Raw genomic sequence first — 10,608 nt, forward strand, 5'->3', positions numbered from 1 at the left:
TTGAGTAAACTAGCCATCAGATGATTCTATCCACTTGCCATCGAGTCACCCCCAGCCCTCAAGCCCTCCCAAATGAAGGCCCAGACATCGTGGAGATGGGCACCACTAGGCTTTTTCTGAATTCCTGACCCACAGATTCCAAGAACACCATTTGGGTGAAGGTTTGGGGAGATTTGTTATGCGACAATAGTAACTGGAACAATGGGTAAAAACATATGTCCTAGAGAAGCAGATGTGGCTCAACTGATAGAGCCTCCACCTACCACATGGGAGGTCCAGGGTTCAAATCCAGGGCCTCCTGACCCTTGTGGTGAGTTGGCCCACGCGCAGTGCTGATGCACACAAGGAGTGCCATGCAATGCAGGTTTGTCCCCCACGTAGGGAAGCCCCATGTGCAAGGAGTGCACCCCACATGGAGAGCCACCCCATGTGAAAAAAAGCACACTCTGCCCAGGAGCAGTGCTGCACACACGGAGAGTTGACGCAGCAAGATGACGCAACAAAAAGAGACACAGATTCCCAGCGCCACCTGACAAGAATGCAAGCGGACACAGAAGAACACACAGTGAATGGACATAGAGAGCAGACAACTGTGGGGGGGCGGGGTGGAGAGAAAGAAATAAAAAATAAATCTTTAAAAACAAACAAACAAACAGCACACATCCTATTTGTGTGATATGAGCTTACACTCTTAATGGAAGTATCAAGTTCTGACTCCAAGCCTCTCTTTGGAATACTGGGTCCCTGCCAACCCCAGGCAGCCATCTCCTTGCGATTTGGACCCACAGTCAGAGGTGGGGATGGGGGGAATCAGGATGGAGGACTGGAGGACTAGTTGCCAAAGTGGAACGGCTGGCTGCTCTCCTGTGGGCATGGGTCTCCATTATCTTCCTGTCCTGTGCCACCGGCCACAGATTTGACTGCCAGAAGGCTGTTCTGTGGGGAGGAACTGGCAGAGGCTTCGCAGAAGGAAAGCTGCAAGCAGCAGGGTGGAGACTCGAGACAGCACGAGCAAGTGAGTCTAATATGGTGACAGCACCCCATGTGACAAGGCTTTTACTGAGGGCACGAGGCACTTTAATGTTCGCCTATAACCCATCACGTATCCTATGGAGAGCATTTTCTCTCACTCTTTGACAGATGACAAAACTAAGGCTCAGGGAAGCAGACTTGGCCCAGTGGTTAGGGCGTCCGTCTACCACATGGGAGGTCCGCGGTTCAAACCCCAGGCCTCCTTGACCCATGTGGAGCTGGCCCATACGCAGTGCTGATGCGCGCAAGGAGTGCCCTGCCACGCAGGGGTGTCCCCCGCATAGGGGAGCCCCACGTGCAAGGAGTGTGCCCCATAAGGAGAACCACCCAGCGCGAAAGGAAGTGCAGCCTGCCCAGGAATGGCGCCGCACACATGGAGAGCTGACACAACAAAATGATGCAACAAAAGAAACACAGATTCCCGTGCCGCTGACAACAGAAGTGGACAAAGTAGACGCAGCAAAAAGATACAGAGAACAGACAACTGGGGCAGGGGGAAAGAGGAGAGAAATAAGTAAAATAAATAAATCTTTAAAAAAAAAACAACAACAAACAAAGGCTCAGTGAGATTAACTGACCTGCCCAAGGTCACGTGACGAGGAAGTGGACACAGGATAAGTGACGGGTTTGTCAGGCCCTAAGTCCAAGTTACTCCCACTCTACCACACCCCCTCCCCAGAAAGGTTCTGTGCCTCCACCGGTCTCCCCACACGGCACCAATGGCCACAAGCATCCACACCAGGCCCTCTGCACCTTTGCCGTCATGCACCTGCTCTCTGGAGTCAGTCTGTTTGGGGCTGTAGCCGCAGGAGAACAAGAGCACAAGAAATGGCCTCTGAGGCTGTGGGAAGTAACTGGAGGATGGGGGAGCCAGCAGCCCCTCAGAGGTCCGAGACCCGCCACTGAGGCCAGTTTGTAATTGCAGCAGTGCCCACCCCCCCCCCACAATCACGCACCTGCCACGTGGACTGTCATTCTCAGAGCAGTGCCCTCCAGGTACTCCAGGCAGCCTTGGCAAGCAGGGAGATGATTACTATTTTGCAACTGTGAAAGCGAGGGCCACAGAGTTTCTGTGACTTGAAGAGCTAAGGCCTCCTGAATCCTGTTTTGGGGATGCCAGATGGCCAGGGAGGATGTCATAGGCAGGCTGAGGAAAAGAGGGTGAATCAGGGCCAGGCTGGGGGCCCTGATCGGTGGGGTCAGGTCCCGAGAAAGGCAGGAGGGTCTGTGGGGCGGCCATGGGCAGCGCACACCTGGCAGTGTGGGCTCCAGGCGAAGCTGAGCAAAACTGTCCTGCTTGGCCTGGAGCTGGCCAGGCACTGAGGGAGCGAGAGGCAGGGCAGTCCAGACTTCCGGGCCAATCTCCCACTTCCTTCAAGGGCTTCCTCCAGGAAGCTTCCCGACCCCTGATCCACGAGAAGCAGATGTGGCTCAAGCAACTGGGTGCCTGCCCACCACATGGGAGGTCCCGCGTTTGGTTCCTGGTGCCTCCTGAAGAAGAGCAAGACAACGAGCTGACGCAACGGGCTGGCGTGGCAAGCTGACACAGCAGGATGACGAGCAGACACAGAGAAGACAGCAAGCGTAAAACAATGAGGAGGGGAATAAATAAATACATAAATACAATAAATCTTTTTTAAAAAGACCACTGATCCACTCTTCTCTGAGCTGAGTCCAGTATTTAATTTGTACCCTGCAGCCCCACTCTGGCCTGGATGTTCAAACCCATGTGGAATGCAGAAGGGCCAAGCAGGACCCCCCTCAGAGCCCCCCACTCCCCAGCCCAAGGCCTGGCAAAGAGCTGATGAGAAGTGTGAGTCTCCTCCCCCAAGAGACCTGAGCTTCTAGGGACCCGCAGCTGTGTTTTCTGCCTCATCCGCCTTCTCCGCCAGCAGAGCTGGGGCAGGGGCTGCAGGGCGTCTGCAGGCCCAGGCAGCAGGGCCCCGGGGCAGGACAGCTCAGCCGACAGCATCCCTGCCACCTGCCCACCTGCCCACCTGCTGCAGAAACAATGAAAACGGAAACTGGACGGGATTCAAACCTCGTAAGTCTCCAGAGGATCTCCAGAGGGGAGAGCAAAGGCTGGGCAGAGAAGGAAGAGAAGGAAAACGACACTTGCCATGAAGCACATCACCTCCTGAAAAAAACAAGGACTTGCGTGTCAGAGGGTCTCCATTTCGCCCTGGCAACCAAATGGAGTATGTCCCCCTTTTTTCAGATGAAACAAATGGCTCTGCCAGGAAAGGGAAAGATCCCAAGGTCACATGCATGGTTAGCAGGTGACAAAGCTAGGACTGGAACCCAGGTCAGTCCACACCACCCAGAGACAGGAGTGGGCCTGGGACGAAGGCAGGGAAGCCAGTGACTTCTCCACGATTTCTGCGACTTCCAGGCTAAGAGTCCCTTGGAGTCCATTCATATGTGAAAACACAACCAGTCCATGGACAGATGAGGGGCTAAACAAAATATGATTTATCCAAAGAATGGAATATTATTCAGCCATCAGAAGGAATGAAGTTCTGATACAGGCTACAAAAGGCTGGTTCTTGAAAACACTGTGCCAAATTAAAAGAGCCAGACACAGAAGTTCAAATACTGTATGATTCCATTTATAGGAAATATCTAAAATAGGAAAATTTACAGACTAGAGGTTACCTAGAAGGGGAAAGGGGGAATTATTGCTAATAGGGATAGAGTTTCTGTTTGGGGTGATTCAAAATGTTTTAGTAAAGGATGGTGGTGATGGTAGCAGAACATTGTAAATGTAATTAATGCCGATGAGTCGTACACCTAAAAATGGTTAAAATGGTAACTCTTATATTTATATATGTACTTCCATAAAAAATAATTTTTGGAAAAAAGCAATCACCATAACTGATGGGCTTGAGCGTAGAGCTCTGAGGCTGTCCCTGCCCCACCCACCTGCAGCTGTGCCTTCGCTGGAACAACCTGCTTCCCCCTTGGGAGCTAGAGTGGGAGAGAGGCAGGAGGAGAGCACCGGGCTGGAAGATAGCCTGCCAAGGACGATTGTGTTATGCAAATTAGGAAACCCTCCTGGTAACCATCATGTTTCATTTTCTGCCCTGGCTGCCAGGCAGCTCAATGCTAAGCTAACGTTGGCCTAAGTTTCTAGCACCTTCTCTCCTGTACTTAAAATGAATGTAATACCCCCATCGTGGGACTGCTGGCAGCACTACAAGAAGAGATTTAACATCTTACAGAACCTACTATCCGTTCAGTGTTGTGCTGCTTGAAACACAAATCCTATGAGGTGAGTAGAAGAGGAAACTGAGACCACGGCATTTGCCCAAAGTCACACAGCAAGTAGGTGTAGGAAATAGAACTTACACACATGTGCTCTTTAAATCACTAGAAAAGACAACCCTTATGAAAGCACCGAAGTCACCAGGAGTTTACTTCTTCCATCTTTGGGCTCCCTGAGTTGTGCCAACACCACTTAGCTGGGGCACTTCTCTCCCGACTGGGACCATCAGTTTACTCCTCTGCTATGAACTGGCAAGGTTATGAATTCTCTCTTAAACCACCCCAGGCAGTAAGTACCAAGCCCTCCATAAATGCTTGTTGAATGAACGAATGAATGAAAACTACACCACTTGGGTTCCATTAGTCGTTGTAAAGCTTCTTTGTTCATCCCACAAATACCTTTTGAGCCCCAGCTTTGAAGGTCCACACACTACAGTGAATCCTCTATGGACATGACTTTGTTTAAGCCATATGCCTTAGGTCCTATTATTCACATTTAGAAAACTAAAGGTCCAAAGCAGTGGTTCTCAAACTTCAACCTGCACCAGAATTCCCTGGAGAGCTTATTAAAACACAGGTCATGGGGCCCCATCCCAGAATGCCTGGTTCGGAGGGTCTGGAGTGGGGCCCGAGAATTTGGAAGCAGGATTCCAGGAACACCTGCCAGGGAGAGGAGGAAGAATGCCTGCCAGGGACAGTGGCGGGGACAGTAGCCCGAGAGGCTGCTTTGTGCAAATTAGAAAATTGTGCATCCTCCAAGCGCTTTACTGCCATCTGATGGGAAATTGCCCTAATGCTCCAGAAATTGATGTGAACTATGGAGTTGCGCAGTGCGCAACTCACACATTGGTAAAAGGGTGGCCATGAGGGGCAAGCACGGAAATGCAAGGATGGGCTCCCTGGATGGAGGGAGGGACCCACGGGCCCAGTTGGGGAGTTGGACAAAGCAGGGCTGGGCGACAAGGGCTTCAGATGGGGCAGCATCCAGTCTGATGTCACTGCCTGTGGGACCTTGCTCTCTAAGTCCCAATTTGCTCACTTTGGAAAATGGGAGTGATGGGGACACCGCCTCGCCCGGCTGCCCTTAGGACTCAGTGCTGTGAGAAATGCACGGCCTGGCTTGGCATGAAGGGAGCGCCCTGATAGTGGTGGACCTGACAAGGACCGAGAGGGACACAAGAGAGAGGGAGAGGCCGGCTGTCCCCCAGCCTGCAGGTGGGGTTCCACCTGCTGAGACGTTTTCTTAACTAGAAATTAACTCTCGCGTGGAATCAGCGTCATTTCAGCAAGCGTAGGAGACCCGGAGGGTTTAAGGGTACAGGGCAGGGGATCCTCCGTGAGCCCAGGGCCTCCGTGCCCAGGGCCTCACGCGAGGACGCACAGGCTCCAGCCCTCCCACCGAGGCCGAGGCCAAGGGCGGCGCGGCGGGCCCGGGGCGGGGACCCGACAGGAACGGGCGTCCGCGTCGCGCAGCGCCACCTGGCGCTCAGGCGCGCGCGTTAGGTGGCCCCCGCCCTGGGACCTCCCCACCCGCACCCGCCAGCCAGCGACGGAGTTGAGACTTGACCGAGGGTGGGGGCGGGCGAGACTACCCCGCACCTGTATAGATTCCGCCTTCCGTGCGCGCGGACGTCAAGGGGTTGTGCGGTGCCCAGGCGCGCCCTTCGTTTGGGACCCCCTTCCTCAGTGACCTCAGGGTGAAGTCCAGATTCCTTCCTCGGGGGCACCAGAGGCCCTGCTGCCTCCCTCCGGCTTTATCTCACCTTCCCCATTGATCGGAGCCCTCCAGCCCCCAGCAAAGGGCGCCCCCACACCCCGCAATGCAACCTCTGGTGCTGGGACCCCAACTAACATCTGTTAAGGCATCCATTCCCAGCCGCCGCCTCAGAAGTGCTGAGTCGATCTCTGGCTTTGAGGCCAGGAATCTGCATTTTTAACAAGCTCCGGGGTGATCGTGGCGCGTCTCCACGTTCCCAATCCCGGCAGTCCGCCCGCCCACTCAGGGTGGTGGTGGTTTTGGAACCTCGGGGGGCTAGTTAAAAAGGGTGACTTTCTGATTCAGTCGGTCTGGGCTGGGGCCTGAGAGTTGGCATTTCTACCAGGTGCCCAGGAATGTTGATGCTGCTGTCCCCGCACCCCACACTTTGAGAACTACTTTAATCAAACGTTTAGAAGAGCTACTTGCTGGGGTGCCAATCGTGGGGTACCAGGCCCTGTGCCAGGCACTTCACATTCATCCAACCCCATGGATTAACTATTTCCCCAATTTTCCAGATAAGGAAAGTGTGATTCAGGCAGACGAACTCAACTCGCTCAGGGTTTGGGGGCAGGGTTTGAGCCCAGGTTCTTCCCACCACCAAGGCTGGGCTGGCTCTGCCACCCGGGCATTGCCAGCTCTCACCTCCTAGGGGATTATCTTGTCTAGAAGTTGACTGAGTACTCTCTGAAGCCTGAGAAGGTGCAGGATAGTGCTTTTAAGAAGGTATATCTATTTATTTTTAATTGCAGTAAAATACACCTAACATAAAAGTCATTTTAACCATTTGAAGTGAACAATTCTTTGGTATTAAGTACATTGACAATACTGTGTAACTTTTACCACTATTTCCAGCCTGTTTCATCCTCCCCAACCAAAATTCATACTCATTTAGCAATAACTCCCCACCTCCCATTCTCCCCGCGCCGGTATCCATTATTCTACTTACTGTCTCTAAGAATTTGCTTATTCCAAATATTTCATATAAGAGAAATCATACAATATTTGTCCTTTTGTGTCTGGCTTATTTCACTCAATATGATATTTTTAAGTTTCATCCATGTTGTAGCATGCACCAGCACTTCACATTTTTTTACAGCCAAATAATATCCCATTTTATGGATCTACCACATTTTGTTTATCCATTCTTCTGTTGATGTACATTTGGATTGTTTCTACTTTTGGCTAACTGTTAATATGCTATCATGAACATTGGTGTACAAATATCTGCCCCAGTCCGTGCTTACACTTCTCTTAGAAGTGGAATCACCAAGTCATATGGTAATTCTATGTTTAATTTTCTGAGGAACCCACCAAACTGTTTTCCACGTTGTTTCATTTTACACTCCCACCAACAATGTACAAGCATTCCTATTTCTTCATATCCTCGCCAACACTTGTTATTTTCAGTCTTTTTCATAATAGCCATCCTAGGAGAATGAAGGGGTATCTCACTGCAGTTTTAATTTGCAATTCTCTAACAGCTAATAATGTTGAGCATCTGTTCATGTACTTACTGGCCATTTGAATATCTTCTTTGGAGAAATTTCTATTCAGATCCTTGGCCCACTTTTTATTGGATTATTTGTCTTTTTGTTGTTGTGTTATAGGAGTTCTTTATGTATTCTGGATATTAAAAAATATATCAGTTCAAACTATTCTCTCCCATTCTGTGGGTTGACTTTTCATTTTAGAAGGAAGGATTTACTTCTGTCATTTAGCTATTAGTTTTCTGTTTGTCTTGTGTGTTCTTTGTTTCTCAATTATTCCATTACTGTCTGAGTTTTTTTAGTTGTTTTTTTTAGGGTGCCATTTTGTTTCCCTTCTTCCTTTTCTCTATATTTTTAAATTATTGTCTTAGTGGTTATCTTTGTAATTACAACGAACACCTTAAACTATTAGCAACTTAGTTTGACTAGTACTAACCTAGTTTCAGTATTTTAATACTCTATTCCTTTATATCTCCATCCTTCTCCCTTTATATTGTTATTGTCTCTGATTGCATCCTTATGCATTGTATGCCCATTAATATAGATTTTAAATGTAATTTTAAACATTTCCCAAAGCCGTGGGTGCGGCGGTAAAGCATTCACAAACCAAATTAGAATAATATAGGATTTTATATTTACCTCTGTAGTTACCTTTACCAATGTTCTTATTTCTTCTTATGGCTTCAAGTTACTGTCTAGTGTCCTTTTATTTCAGCCTGAAGGACTCACTTTAGCATTTCTTGTAGGGCAGGTTTTATGGTATGAACTCTTAAAGCCTTTATCTGCAAATGTCTTAACATTGTCTTCATTTTTTAAAGATAATTTTGCCAGATACAGAATTCTGTATCAGGTGTTCTCTGAATTTTAAAGATGCCATCTACTGTCCTCTAGCCTCCATGGTTTCTGATGAGAAATTCACTGTTAATCTTACTGAAGAATCTCATTTGTGTGACAAATCACTTCTCTCTTGCCACTTTCAAAATCCTCTCTTTACCTTTATTTTTTAAAAGATTTATTTTATTTTATTTATTTATTTATTTCCCCTCACCCCCCCAGTTGTCTGTCTTTGTGTCCATTTGCTGCGTGTTCTTGTATTTGTCCGCTTCTATTGTTGTCAGCAGCACAGGAATCTGTGTTTCTTTTTGTTGCATCATCTTGCTGCGTCAACTCTTCGTGTGGGTGGCGCCATTCCTGGGCAGGCTGCACTTTCTTTCACGCTGGGCGGCTCTCCTTACAGGGCGCACTCCTTGCGCATGGGGTTCCCCTATGCGGGGGACACCCCTGCATGGCACAGCACTCCTTGTGTGCATCAACACTGCACGTTGGCCAGCTCCACACGGGTCAAGGAGGTCCTGGGTTGGAACCGCGGACCTCCCATGTGGTAGGCAGACACCCTATCCACTGGGCCAAGTCCGCTTCCCTCTTTACCTTTAGATTTTGACGGTTTCTCATAATGTGTCTTGGTTTAGATCTCTTAGAGTCTATCCTGCTTGGAGTTCATTCTGCTTTCCTAATGTGTATATTCACGTCTTCCATCAGACTTGGGATGTGTTCAGCCACTATTTCTTCACACTTTTTTCTGCCCCTTTCTCTCTCTCTTGTCCTGGGACTCCAGTGATGCATATGTAGTTACACTTGAAGGTGTCCCATTGGACCTCAGGCTCTGTTCAGTTTTCGTCATTATTTTTCCTTTCTCCTTCTCACACTGTTTAATTTCAGTTGTCTTGTCTTCAAATCCACTGATCCTTTCTTCCGTCTGTTCAAATCTGCTGTTGAATCCATCATCTATTACAGGGGTTCTTTTATTTTTATTTTATTATCTATTTTTTTGATAGGGGTTCTTAACAAGGGGTCCATGAGCTTGAATTTAAATTCAGAAAAACACTATTTTTATGAGGACATGTTGGTGAGGGTGTGATATATTTATTAAATAATACACAATATAGTGTGGACTTAGTAAGGGGTCCATAGTTTTCACCCGACTGGCAAAGGGGTCCATGGACAAAAAAGGTTAAGAACCTCTGGCCTATGAGGTTTTTTTTTTCACTTCAATTACCGTACTTTGAGCTACAAAGTTAATTGTTCCTTTTTTGCCTTTTTTCCATTTATTTGTCAAATATAAAAAAACTAACAAAGTGACAGTGAATAAGATAAGAACTCACATACACTCTATGCTAGAGTGAATATGCTATAGCTTTCCATGAAATATATTACCAAAAATTGGAAAAACTTCATATTTTTGACTCAGGTTAAGCCTGCATCTAAAAAATCCACTCTATGGAACAATAAAAGATGTGGATAAATGCTTACATATAATCTGCTTCTTTACAACATTATTTATAATAGTGAACATTTGGAAATAATATAAATATTCAAAATAGGATCATGGTTAATATCAAGTAATCAAATATACAAATAATGGAAAATTATACTATCATTATAAAAGCATATTTAGGAAGAATACTTGCCTAGGGAAATGCTCACAAAATAATGTTTTTTAAAAAGCTACAAAATTACTAATACTATTCCTTTTTAAAATATATATTATTAAAAGAAAATGTACCATATTATCTCTGGGTAATGAAAAGTTGAGAGATTACAATTTTTGTTTTATACTTTTATATATTTTCTACAATGAACATATACTCATAAAAACAGAAAAATAACACTAAACAAAAGTTTTACCCAAAATTAAAGCCTTTTGAAAGGTCACAGTTTATCTGACTGTTGTGTTATATGGTTTCTCTCAGTATGTTGAAAACAGTATTGCCACAGCTACTGTGTGGCAAAGTTGCATAAAATAGCAAGAATGCACTCAAATATTGTCACATGTCAGATAACTAAGGAAATTGTGCTGCTATATGTTAATTCAGTTTACTTGATTACTTCTCATTTTGTCAAATAAGTGTCCAAAGGCCACTAGCCATGGAGTTACACAATTACTTTTCCATATTTTGTTCAGGAACACAAAAATCAAATATGAAGACATGTTTAAGTGAACTTGAAAATTGCCCTTCATCTTCTCTATTGAGCATCGTTTTTTTCCCCCAAAAGGTGGCAATTAAG

Source organism: Dasypus novemcinctus, chromosome 23, assembly GCF_030445035.2.
Source record: "Dasypus novemcinctus isolate mDasNov1 chromosome 23, mDasNov1.1.hap2, whole genome shotgun sequence".
In the NCBI taxonomy this organism is placed as follows: domain Eukaryota; kingdom Metazoa; phylum Chordata; class Mammalia; order Cingulata; family Dasypodidae; genus Dasypus; species Dasypus novemcinctus.